This window comes from Anoplophora glabripennis, unplaced genomic scaffold (genome assembly GCF_000390285.2).
Source record: "Anoplophora glabripennis isolate ALB-LARVAE unplaced genomic scaffold, Agla_2.0 scaffold1222, whole genome shotgun sequence".
In the NCBI taxonomy this organism is placed as follows: domain Eukaryota; kingdom Metazoa; phylum Arthropoda; class Insecta; order Coleoptera; family Cerambycidae; genus Anoplophora; species Anoplophora glabripennis.
The window spans coordinates 1-10,139 of NW_019425975.1; positions in this window are offsets into that span (position 1 = coordinate 1).

Consider the following 10,139-nt stretch of genomic DNA (forward strand, 5'->3'; position numbering starts at 1 on the left):
GGGGGTAAAATCCCCCAAAAATTTGCAATCTGAACCTTCATAAGAAAATACATGGGATTTTGGCTCCGTACGCCTATAGCTTATCTACTCCCATGATTTTCCATTAATTTATATTCATCTTTCTTAGAAGATTAACGCCATTCTCCAAAATAATCAGAAATAGTCATCGGACGCAGTTGGCAGGGTCAGATTCGGAATCAGCACCCGCGAAAACCCCCGAGATACATTTTCCCAGTCATTTCGAGAACTTTAGATTTCATACCCCCCTCCACCTCCACGAGCACAGGGGATATTTTTCACCCTCGAATTTGGAATCAGCACCCGCGAAAACCCCCGAGATCCATTTTTCCAGTCATTCGGAAACCTTGCAATCTACGTGCCCCCCGCGCCCCCCAGGCGGCCGGAAGTCGCCCCCCGGGGGGTCGAGTGGAGAATTCGAATATGCATATATCCATATGCATATTCGAATTCTGCCCCCCAAAACCCCCGAGTACCAATTTTTGCGGTATTTCGTGCACTTTGGCAAGTTTCTCGAATGCGATGCACTTCTAGATGCACTTTATGCACCCGCGATGCATTTCCGCCACTTCCGGATAATAAAAAGGCAGGACTTTTTTCCGACGGTCTTTCTGAACAAAATGCAAAAAACCTCATTAAAATCGGACCGGGCCGCGAAAATCTAAATATTTTGGGGTAAATCGTTCTTTATTGCCTGGTCTAATTAATGCGTGTTCGTATCGTAAGAGAAGATCCTCTAATAGATTAGGTAGCTGTTCTTGGAAAAACTGTAAATATTTCTGGCCATTTGTTTAGGAGTAATTCAACAGGTCCTATTAAATGATGTCTATAAATTGATTTGAAACTGCACTTGATGATTAAAAGTTGCTTAAAAACGAAATGCATTGAAATTTGTATCTCGAGAGAGATACCGAAAACGAACAAGAGTAACTTTTTTATGAAACGAAGGACATTCTTTCATATTTTCAATACATAATTTTCAATGTCCATAATTCTAAAGGCAAAAAAATGTTTCTCTATTTACTAAAGTAAAATCTCATAACTAATGTTCTAAACAAGCAACACCAAAATTAGTTAAAAAAATGTTACTTGCTCTGTCAAAAAACATGACAGTGTCAATTTTTTTGTTCATACTCGGACAGTTTTCAAGATTATTGAGAAATTTCAGAATAAAATTCAAACATTGAAACCACCAACATTTGCATACCTAAGACATTTGGCTCAATCGACGTATTTTGGTCGAGCTTCGAGATTTCCCAAACTTTCGCATTCACCCTGCATATACAGGGTGTCTCAGTACTTGATACAAAAAAGTCCAGTACAAATAGATGAGGTCAAAATAATATCATTTCTTCAAATACATTTTTTTCATATAGGGCTTCGCTAACAAGTTATGGGCCCTCAAAAGTGAAAATTAAAAAGTTATTTTTATTTACAGTATCTAAATTATTATTAACTTCAGCATGATGCAAATTTGGTGATCTATAATACATGTATACAGCTTGTTTTTGATGTTGCAAGTGAAACTTCATTATGCCCAGAATGCCAGGGACGGACTATGCCTAATGGTTAACAATCCAGAATTTTTGCATACATGACGATCGCAATCTGCTTGCAACAAAAAGTCCCCTGAAGAATTTGCCAACGATAATACCCTCTCAAATAAGAGCCTAGCAAATCTTACTGTCTGCTAATGTAATTTTACACTAATAAAATTTGACAAACACACTATAGAAAAAACAAAACAAGAATAAGTTAAAGTAGGTTAGGTATTCAACATTCAACTCCAAATATCAATGTCTGTTACGTTTAAGTGGACTGTGAGCAAATGGTAGCGATATTAAACTAATAGCAAAAACAACAAATCAAAAAAAAAAATTAAAAACTTACCCAACTGGATGAAGGGCTATGCGATGAAAATGCCGGCGAGGGAGAGAGAGGAGGGAGAAAAAATGGGAATTATCAAGGGTCACTATTTTCTATTTGAATATAAACTATATAACCAACTATCGCACGACCGCCGAGGAATCATAAACTCTACTCTCGTATCGAACGCGTGTCTCCCCAAATCAATATTTTTACAAAAACTTTTAAGATAAGAATTAATATAAACGGTACATGAAGTGACCTCTACCAATAATAGCTTTAATTAAAAGAAAAGGAATTTAATTATTTACAACGGCTCAAACATTCTCCCGCCCCCCTGAAATATTAATTTCAGTCTCCAGGATGACCATAATCCATTAATTAAAAGGTAGTTGACGAGTAAAGTATACTATTCAATATAATACCTTAAATTTATCTAAGAGAAAGAAATGAAAACTTAATCTAAATTAGCTACCTAATGAAACAAATACTACAAATAATTAATAATATTCACTTATTGTGTGGGAAGTGGACAAACCTTAACTACAGGACGCTTGAACAGTCCTGTTTTAGTTTTAACAGCGACTACTCTAATAACTCCGTCTTTGTTTGGAAATGTTTCCTCTATAATACCAAGAGGCCACTGCATTGGTGGTATTCCATCATATTTTATCACCACTACAGTACCTGGTTTCATAGGTTCGGTAGTTTGATTCCAACGATTTCGTGTTTGCAGAGTAGTTAGATACTCCACGTGCCATCGACGCCAATAATCCTGAACCATCCTATCAATTAATTGGAATCTACTTAAGCGATTCAGAGGTTCCTTAGTCAGGTCTGGCGTAGGTAAATTTTGAAGAGGAGTCAAATTTAAAAAATGAGCGGGTGTGAGAGCCAGTGGCTCAGCTGGGTCAGAGCTGAGAACACAGAGTGGCCGCGAGTTGAGTAAGGCTTCTATTTGAACTAAAAAAGTAACAAATTCCTCATATGACAGTATTTGGGAACCAATAATTTTGTAAAGATGTGTTTTCATTGATTTGACATTAGCTTCCCATATACCACCAAAATGAGGAGCTGATGGTGGATTAAACTTCCATTCTATTTTTCGGAAGGATAGTTCCTTAGCAAATTGAACCTTGTAGTCTCTAGAATTGATTAAATTATATAACTCATCTAAGATGTTTTTTGCTCCAATGAAATTTGTACCGCAGTCTGAGTAGATTACAGCACAGGGTCCTCGACGTGATAGAAAGCGTTTTAAAGCTTGAATAAAGTTAGCAGTGCTCAGATCTGATACAAGCTCTAGATGAAGAGCCTTTGTCACAAGACAAACAAATAAACAAATATAGGCTTTCTGAGTCACTGCCCCTCTCCTACGACTCAAGGTAATAGTTACTGGACCCGCATAATCCACACCTGTAACAGCAAAAGCCTTAGCTTGCTGTACTCTACAGGAAGGTAAATCTGCCATTAGCGGATATGTGGGTTTTGGTCTAAATCTAAAGCAAAGATTGCAAGATTGTATCCGTTTCCGAACTATACCTCTCGCTGCTAAAATCCAATACCGTTGACGCAACAATGCCAAAACTAAATGTGGGCCAGTATGTAAATTTGTTCGATGATAGTAATCAATTAATAAATTCACAAAATGATCATTTTTAGGTAGCAATATTGGATGTTGCTTCTCAAAATCTAATTGTGAGTTACGCAACCGACCTCCCACACGTAATATTCCGTCTTTTAGAAACGGTCTTAATTTTCGCAATGGAGAAGAGCATTCTTTACCAGATTTCAGAAGATTGATTTCTGTTGCAAAGTGTCGAGATTGAATTAATTTTATTAAATATTCTTCAGCGTTGGCTAAATCCGATGCCGATATAAGATCATTATTAGGTAAAATTTTGCAAAATCGAAATACGTATACTACTATGTGAAGCATTTTTAACCAAGAGGACCTTTGAAAAATGAATGTATTATATAAACTATCCGTATCAGAATTACTTAAATTCGTTAATGCAACAACCGTTCTTTCATCATCTACAAAATAATTTTCAGAAAGAGATTCTATAGGCCAACAGTTTTCATCTAAATTAAGCCAGGTTGGGCCAGACACCCAAGTAAAATCATTTAAAAATTGTGCAGGTGTTAAACCTCTACTAACTCTATCGGCTGGGTTTTCAGTCCCACTAATATGATACCAATGGGAGGGAGAAACTAATTCCTGAATTTTAGCTACTCTATTGGCTACGAATGTTTTCCATTTATGGGGTGGAGCGCAAATCCAACTAAGAACAATGTTAGAATCGGTAAAAGCAAAAACGCTTCCTATATGTATCTGCTGACTATAAGTATTTATTACAAAATGTGACATTTTAGCTAATAAATAAGCCGCGCATAATTCTAAGCGAGGAATGGACACGACCTTTAAAGGAGATACCTTCGATTTTGCGCAAATTAATGAAACTCTGACATTATTATTAGTTACTATTTTTGCATAGAGGACGGCAGCATATGCCTTCTGTGACGCATCTGCGAAACCTACTAAAGTAATACTACTATTTTTTGAAATACCCAAATGGCGTGAAATTTGAAAATTGGCTAATGAAGGCAGTTCATTTCTATATTGTGACCACATATTAACAATATGCGAAGGAGGAAGCTCGTCCCAGCCTAATTTAAGACACCATAATTCTTTTATTAATAATTTCGCATAGAGTATTACCGCTGATAAAATACCTAATGGGTCGAAAATTCTGGCTATTGTCGATAAGATATTTCGTTTAGAACATATAAGGTCTTGTACTATATTTACCTGAAACGTTAAGACATCAAGTTGGGGATGCCATTGTAAACCAAGAACTTTCAGATAATCAGTTTCAAATTGTTTGATTTGAGAAGCCTGAATGTCCTCAGGAATATCCAATAATAATTCAGGAGAATTCGATGACCATTTAACTAAACTAAAACCGCCTGCATTAAATAAATGGATCATTTCGTTTACTAAATTTTTTGCTTCAGATAAGTTCGAAACACTAGCTACATAATCATCCATGTACATATCACGTGCTACTACTTTCGAGGCTATTGGATAATTTTCAGTTTCATCGTTGGCAAGTTGGTGAACAGTTCGCAAAGCTAAGAAAGGACTCGATTTGACTCCAAATGTGACGGTATTTAACTGATACGTTAACAAGGGTTCCTTTGAAGAAAATCTCCATAAAATCTGCTGGTATTTTCGATGTTCGGGACATAAATTTATTTGTCTATACATCTGTCGGATATCAGCGGTCAAAGCAATATCAAACAATCGAAAATTTAATAACATTGTGAACACATCGGATTGTAATTTTGGTCCAGAAAACAACAAATCATTTAAAGAAAACGTTGAATTCGTTTTTGAACTAGCGTCAAATACCACTCTTACCGGTGTACTAGCGCTTTCTGATTTAAATATACAATGATGTGGTATATAATAACTAGGAGTACTAATATCATTATTGCTTAATTTAGACATGTGATTTTGCATCAAATAATCTTGTATAACTTCATTATAACTATTGCGCAAAGCTATGGATGAATCTAATTTTTTTTCTAAATTGAGAAACCTTCTATATGCCATTGAATATGAATCTCCCAAATTAGACGGGCTTGAGTTAAATGGTAGTGCTACAGTATATCTACCTTGGCTATCTCTAGTATGAGTAGAAACAAAAATCTTTTCACATTCTGAGTCTTCTTTATTAAGAATCGAAGGCCCAGGAATCTCTTCAATCTCCCAAAAGTTTTTTAGTATTTTTTCTAAAGACGGTTCTAAAGTATTACAAAATGTCTGAACATTTTGCGAGAGTTGCGTCGCGGGCACCTTTCCCATGACTATATATCCTAAACTAGTCTCTAATGCTATAGGTGTACGAGGATCACCAGTAATTTTTCTATGTTCTAAAACAAGTGAAAATATTTCTGCGCCGAGAATACAATCAATTTCACCGGGTTTATTAAAGTGATCATCGGCTAAAGGTAAATTAGAAAGATGAGTGAGAAACTCAGACTGAATAGGCAAGTTTGGTAACTCGCCCGTAATTTTTTCAATAACTAAAGCGTCTACGCTATATTTTTTATTAGAATCTAAACGAGAAGCTATAACAAAATTGGTTTTCGCCTTTATTTGATTAGAAACTAACCCAATTCCTACTACAGAAGTGTGATAATTTTGCATAGGTAAGTTTAAGCGTTTCGCACTTTTGCACGTTATAAAATTTGCTTGACTTGCAGAATCAAGCAGGCACCTAATTTTATGAACTTGGCTATACCTATCCAGAACGTTAACAGATACCGTGGATAATAACACCGTGGTAGCACAACTAAATTTCGAAACATTAGTAGAGCAAAGACTATGTATAAAGCCACTAGGTATATGATTGGCCGTGGTATTATCAGCTAAAGAAGAATTATTGTCTACAGGAGGAAGAACAATATTTTCAAAATGAAGTAACGAATGATGACGTCGATGGCAAGTCGAGCAATTAATTTTTGATTTACAATCAATGATTCGATGAGTCGATAAACAATTCAAACACAATCGGTGCGTTTTAACTAACTCGTATCTTTCTTTAGGGGAACATTTCAAAAAACGCGAACAACGATTAATTCCATGGTCAGTCTGATAACAAAGAACAACACAAGAAGATTTTTTGTTTGAATCTGCTTTATTGACTACAAATGAGTGTGTAAATTTATTTTTGGATTTAATTTCAGGTTTACTACTACCAAGTTTACTTAAAACGGACAAACCTTTCCCCGATGTATTTAATATCTTAGTTCTAGATTTTATAAAACTAATTATTTCAGAATAAGTTGGCAAAGCCGTTTTATCTTGCCTAAACATTTCAAAACAATCCCTTGTTTCAGGGTTGAGTTTTGACAGAGCTATATAAGATAAGGTAAAATCTAATAAATCCGGAATTCCAACCTTTTTAAGCGCTGCAACAGATGCGTCAAAAGTTTCGACAAAAGAATTCAAGTTAGTGAGAGATTCAGTTGATATAACCTTAAATTCCATTATAGTCTGTAAATACGATGAAGCTAATTGCCTTTTATCCTGGTATTTTTCCACTAATGCTGACCAAATAACATCATAATTATCTCCTCTTGGAGGAATACCAGAACAAACTGTCAAAGCACTATCAGATAATTTACCAATTAGAAAATGAACCTTATCAACAGAAGTTAAATCCTTATTATCGTGAATAAGATTTTTAAAACATTCGTAAAAAACCGGCCATTCTTTTATATTACCACAGAAGCTGGGCAATTCTATGTTTGGTAATCGAGATAAAGATTTACTGGGAACCGTTTCATTATGAGCCGTTTGAGGTCTTTCCGGTTTACTAACAATAACCATTTCACATACAGCTTGAATATGGCAATATAATTCATCAACACTATCTAATACAGCAAAATTTGGAGTAAATTCTCCATCTATCTCTAAGGAAACTTGATTTATTTCATCAACAATTTGCTCGAAATCCCGCTTAGTTTGTTCTAAAGATTTATATCTAATTTTAAAATTGTTTAAATCAACTTCGGTACTAACTTTTCGACTAGCCTCGTATAACTGTTGCAGTCGCCTAAAAAGTGTTTCCTTTTTTGCAGTTAAGGCTTTCAATTGTCTCTCCTTTTTCTCCGACATTCTCTAATTTACTAATATCTACTAGTGATACAATTAAGCGTACTAAACTCGTCAACTATGAAATAATTCAGAAATATTTTCCAAATTGTCTAAAGAATAAATCTCGGAAATTCACTACTAAACTAATTAAACTAAATTAAGCAATTTGAATCCGGGAGAAGGCACCAATAAAAATGATGCGTTTAAGTGGACTGTGAGCAAATGGTAGCGATATTAAACTAATAGCAAAAACAACAAATCAAAAGAAAAAAAATTAAAAACTTACCCAACTGGATGAAGGGCTATGCGATGAAAATGCCGGTGAGGGAGAGGAGGGAGAAAAAATGGGAATTATCAAGGGTCATTATTTTCTATTTGAATATAAACTATATAACCAACTATCGCACGACCGCCGAGGAATCATAAACTCTACTCTCGTATCGAACGCGTGTCTCCCCAAATCAATATTTTTACAAAAACTTTTAAGATAAGAATTAATATAAACGGTACATGAAGTGACCTCTACCAATAATAGCTTTAATTAAAAGAAAAGGAATTTAATTATTTACAACGGCTCAAACAATGTCCATTCAGACGTTTCTCAAAAACGTATAGACCTATTAAATTATTATTACTATTAATTACTTATTATTACTATTAATGTATGGGCAGAAATAGTGGGTAATAATTTAATAGGGTCGTATGTTTTTAAGGAACGTCTGAATGGACATCGATATTTGGAGTTTTTGCAAAATAATTTGCAGCCACTATTAGACGATGTTCCATTAGACACCTAAGAAACGTTTGGTTCATGCACGATGGGGTTCCTCCCCATTTCAATATTGACGTACGAATTTATTTATCCATTGTGTTTAATAGTAAATGGAATGGGAGAGGAGGCCAAATTTCATGGCCATCACATTCTCCAGACTTTAACCCGACGAACTTCTTCCTGTGGGGATACCTGAAAAGTTTAGTGTACAGAGTGATTCACTATATTTTGACCCCTCCTTTAACTTTTTTGTTTTAAGAGTTATAAAAAATTGTGAAATACAAAAGTTGCACGATTTTTTATGAAGCTTTTGAAAATGATAGTAGAAAAACAAATGAAGCCCAAACAAAATGGCGGATGTTAACTTTGTTTATTTAAATGGAACGCCCTGTATATTTTTTCTTATTTGGATAGATCGTTCCCTGTCATCAGGTTTGTTGGATCCATCTTTAATAATAAGCGAGATAATATTAAAAAACGAAATAAAGGTTTTTTATTAAGAAAATATGACATTTTGTAATTGTTAGACCTCTTTCAGGCATTTCTGCTTTTTTTCCAACTACGTAAGGATTTGCAGATTTAGTTGTAATACACTAACGCAAACAATTAAAGGGTCAAAAGAATTTCCGAAATTTTTCCGTGATTTTTGATAGACTGTATTTAGGTGAAAAATGGTCGTATCGGGAATTAAAAAAAGCATTTTGAAGCTCTAATATTTTAGTATTTAGATCTTTCGTTCGAAATTTTTTAGGAGCTACGGTTATCATGCAATTCTAAGAAATAACGCGACAAAAAAAATTTTGTAAATTTTTTATTTTTATTTTCTGGGTCCACGGACTTGGAATTTTTTTTCAGCTAAGCCATTACATGGACCAGATAGCTTGTTTATTCAGCTTCTATTTCCTTTTTTTTTAATTTCGATACGACCATTTTTCATCGAAATATGGGACTTTTAATGGAAAAGGATCCTTTTGTCTTCTATCATCGATATCTCGGCGACAAATGGTCGTAAAGAGAATTGAAGGGCAGTTTCGAAAACTGGAATCAATTTCCTATAATATGCTGCCGCAACTTTTCGAAAAAAACTGTTTTTTAAGTTATTACAGACTGCACAAAAATTAATTAGAAATTTGTGTCAAAAAACGGCATGAATCGGGGTCGAAATCTGGTTTGGGTCATCAACTTTAATTTTAATTTAATTAATAGTTGATGAACAGAAGTATAGGACGGAAAAGCCGAATCGAGCTGGAAAAAATTGGATTTTGTTTTTTTCAATGCCCGGAAGGTTTTCCAAATAAAAATTAAAAAAAACTTCAAAAATTTCGAAAATTTTCGAAGTTTTCGATTTTTTTTTTCATCAATATAAACGTTATTTGCGGTAAAAATATAAGAAAACCTCAATAAATTTTTTTCCATTTTAATCATGATTATGAAGTGTTTAAGCTCAAAAAACGTGACCCTTTAATTTTTATCAAAAGTTTAACAGTTTGAAACAAAGAAAGGGTTCGCTAGATCGAAATGAAACTTCACAGGGTTCTTCTGGGTATATCGAACTGTAAAAGTCATGCTTAACATTAGTCATTTCCTCAATATTTCTAATTTTGCCGTCAATTTTCTAAAAAACCATAAATTACCCTTTTTTCCCGTTTTTAAAATTCGTGTAAAACATGAAAAAAAAAAAAATTCCGAAAAGTTGCAGCAGCATGTTATAGGAAATTTATTCCAGTTTTCGAAACTGCCCTTCAATTCTCTGTACGACCATTTATCGCCGAGATATCGATGATTGAAGACAAAAGGATACTTTTCCATCCGATA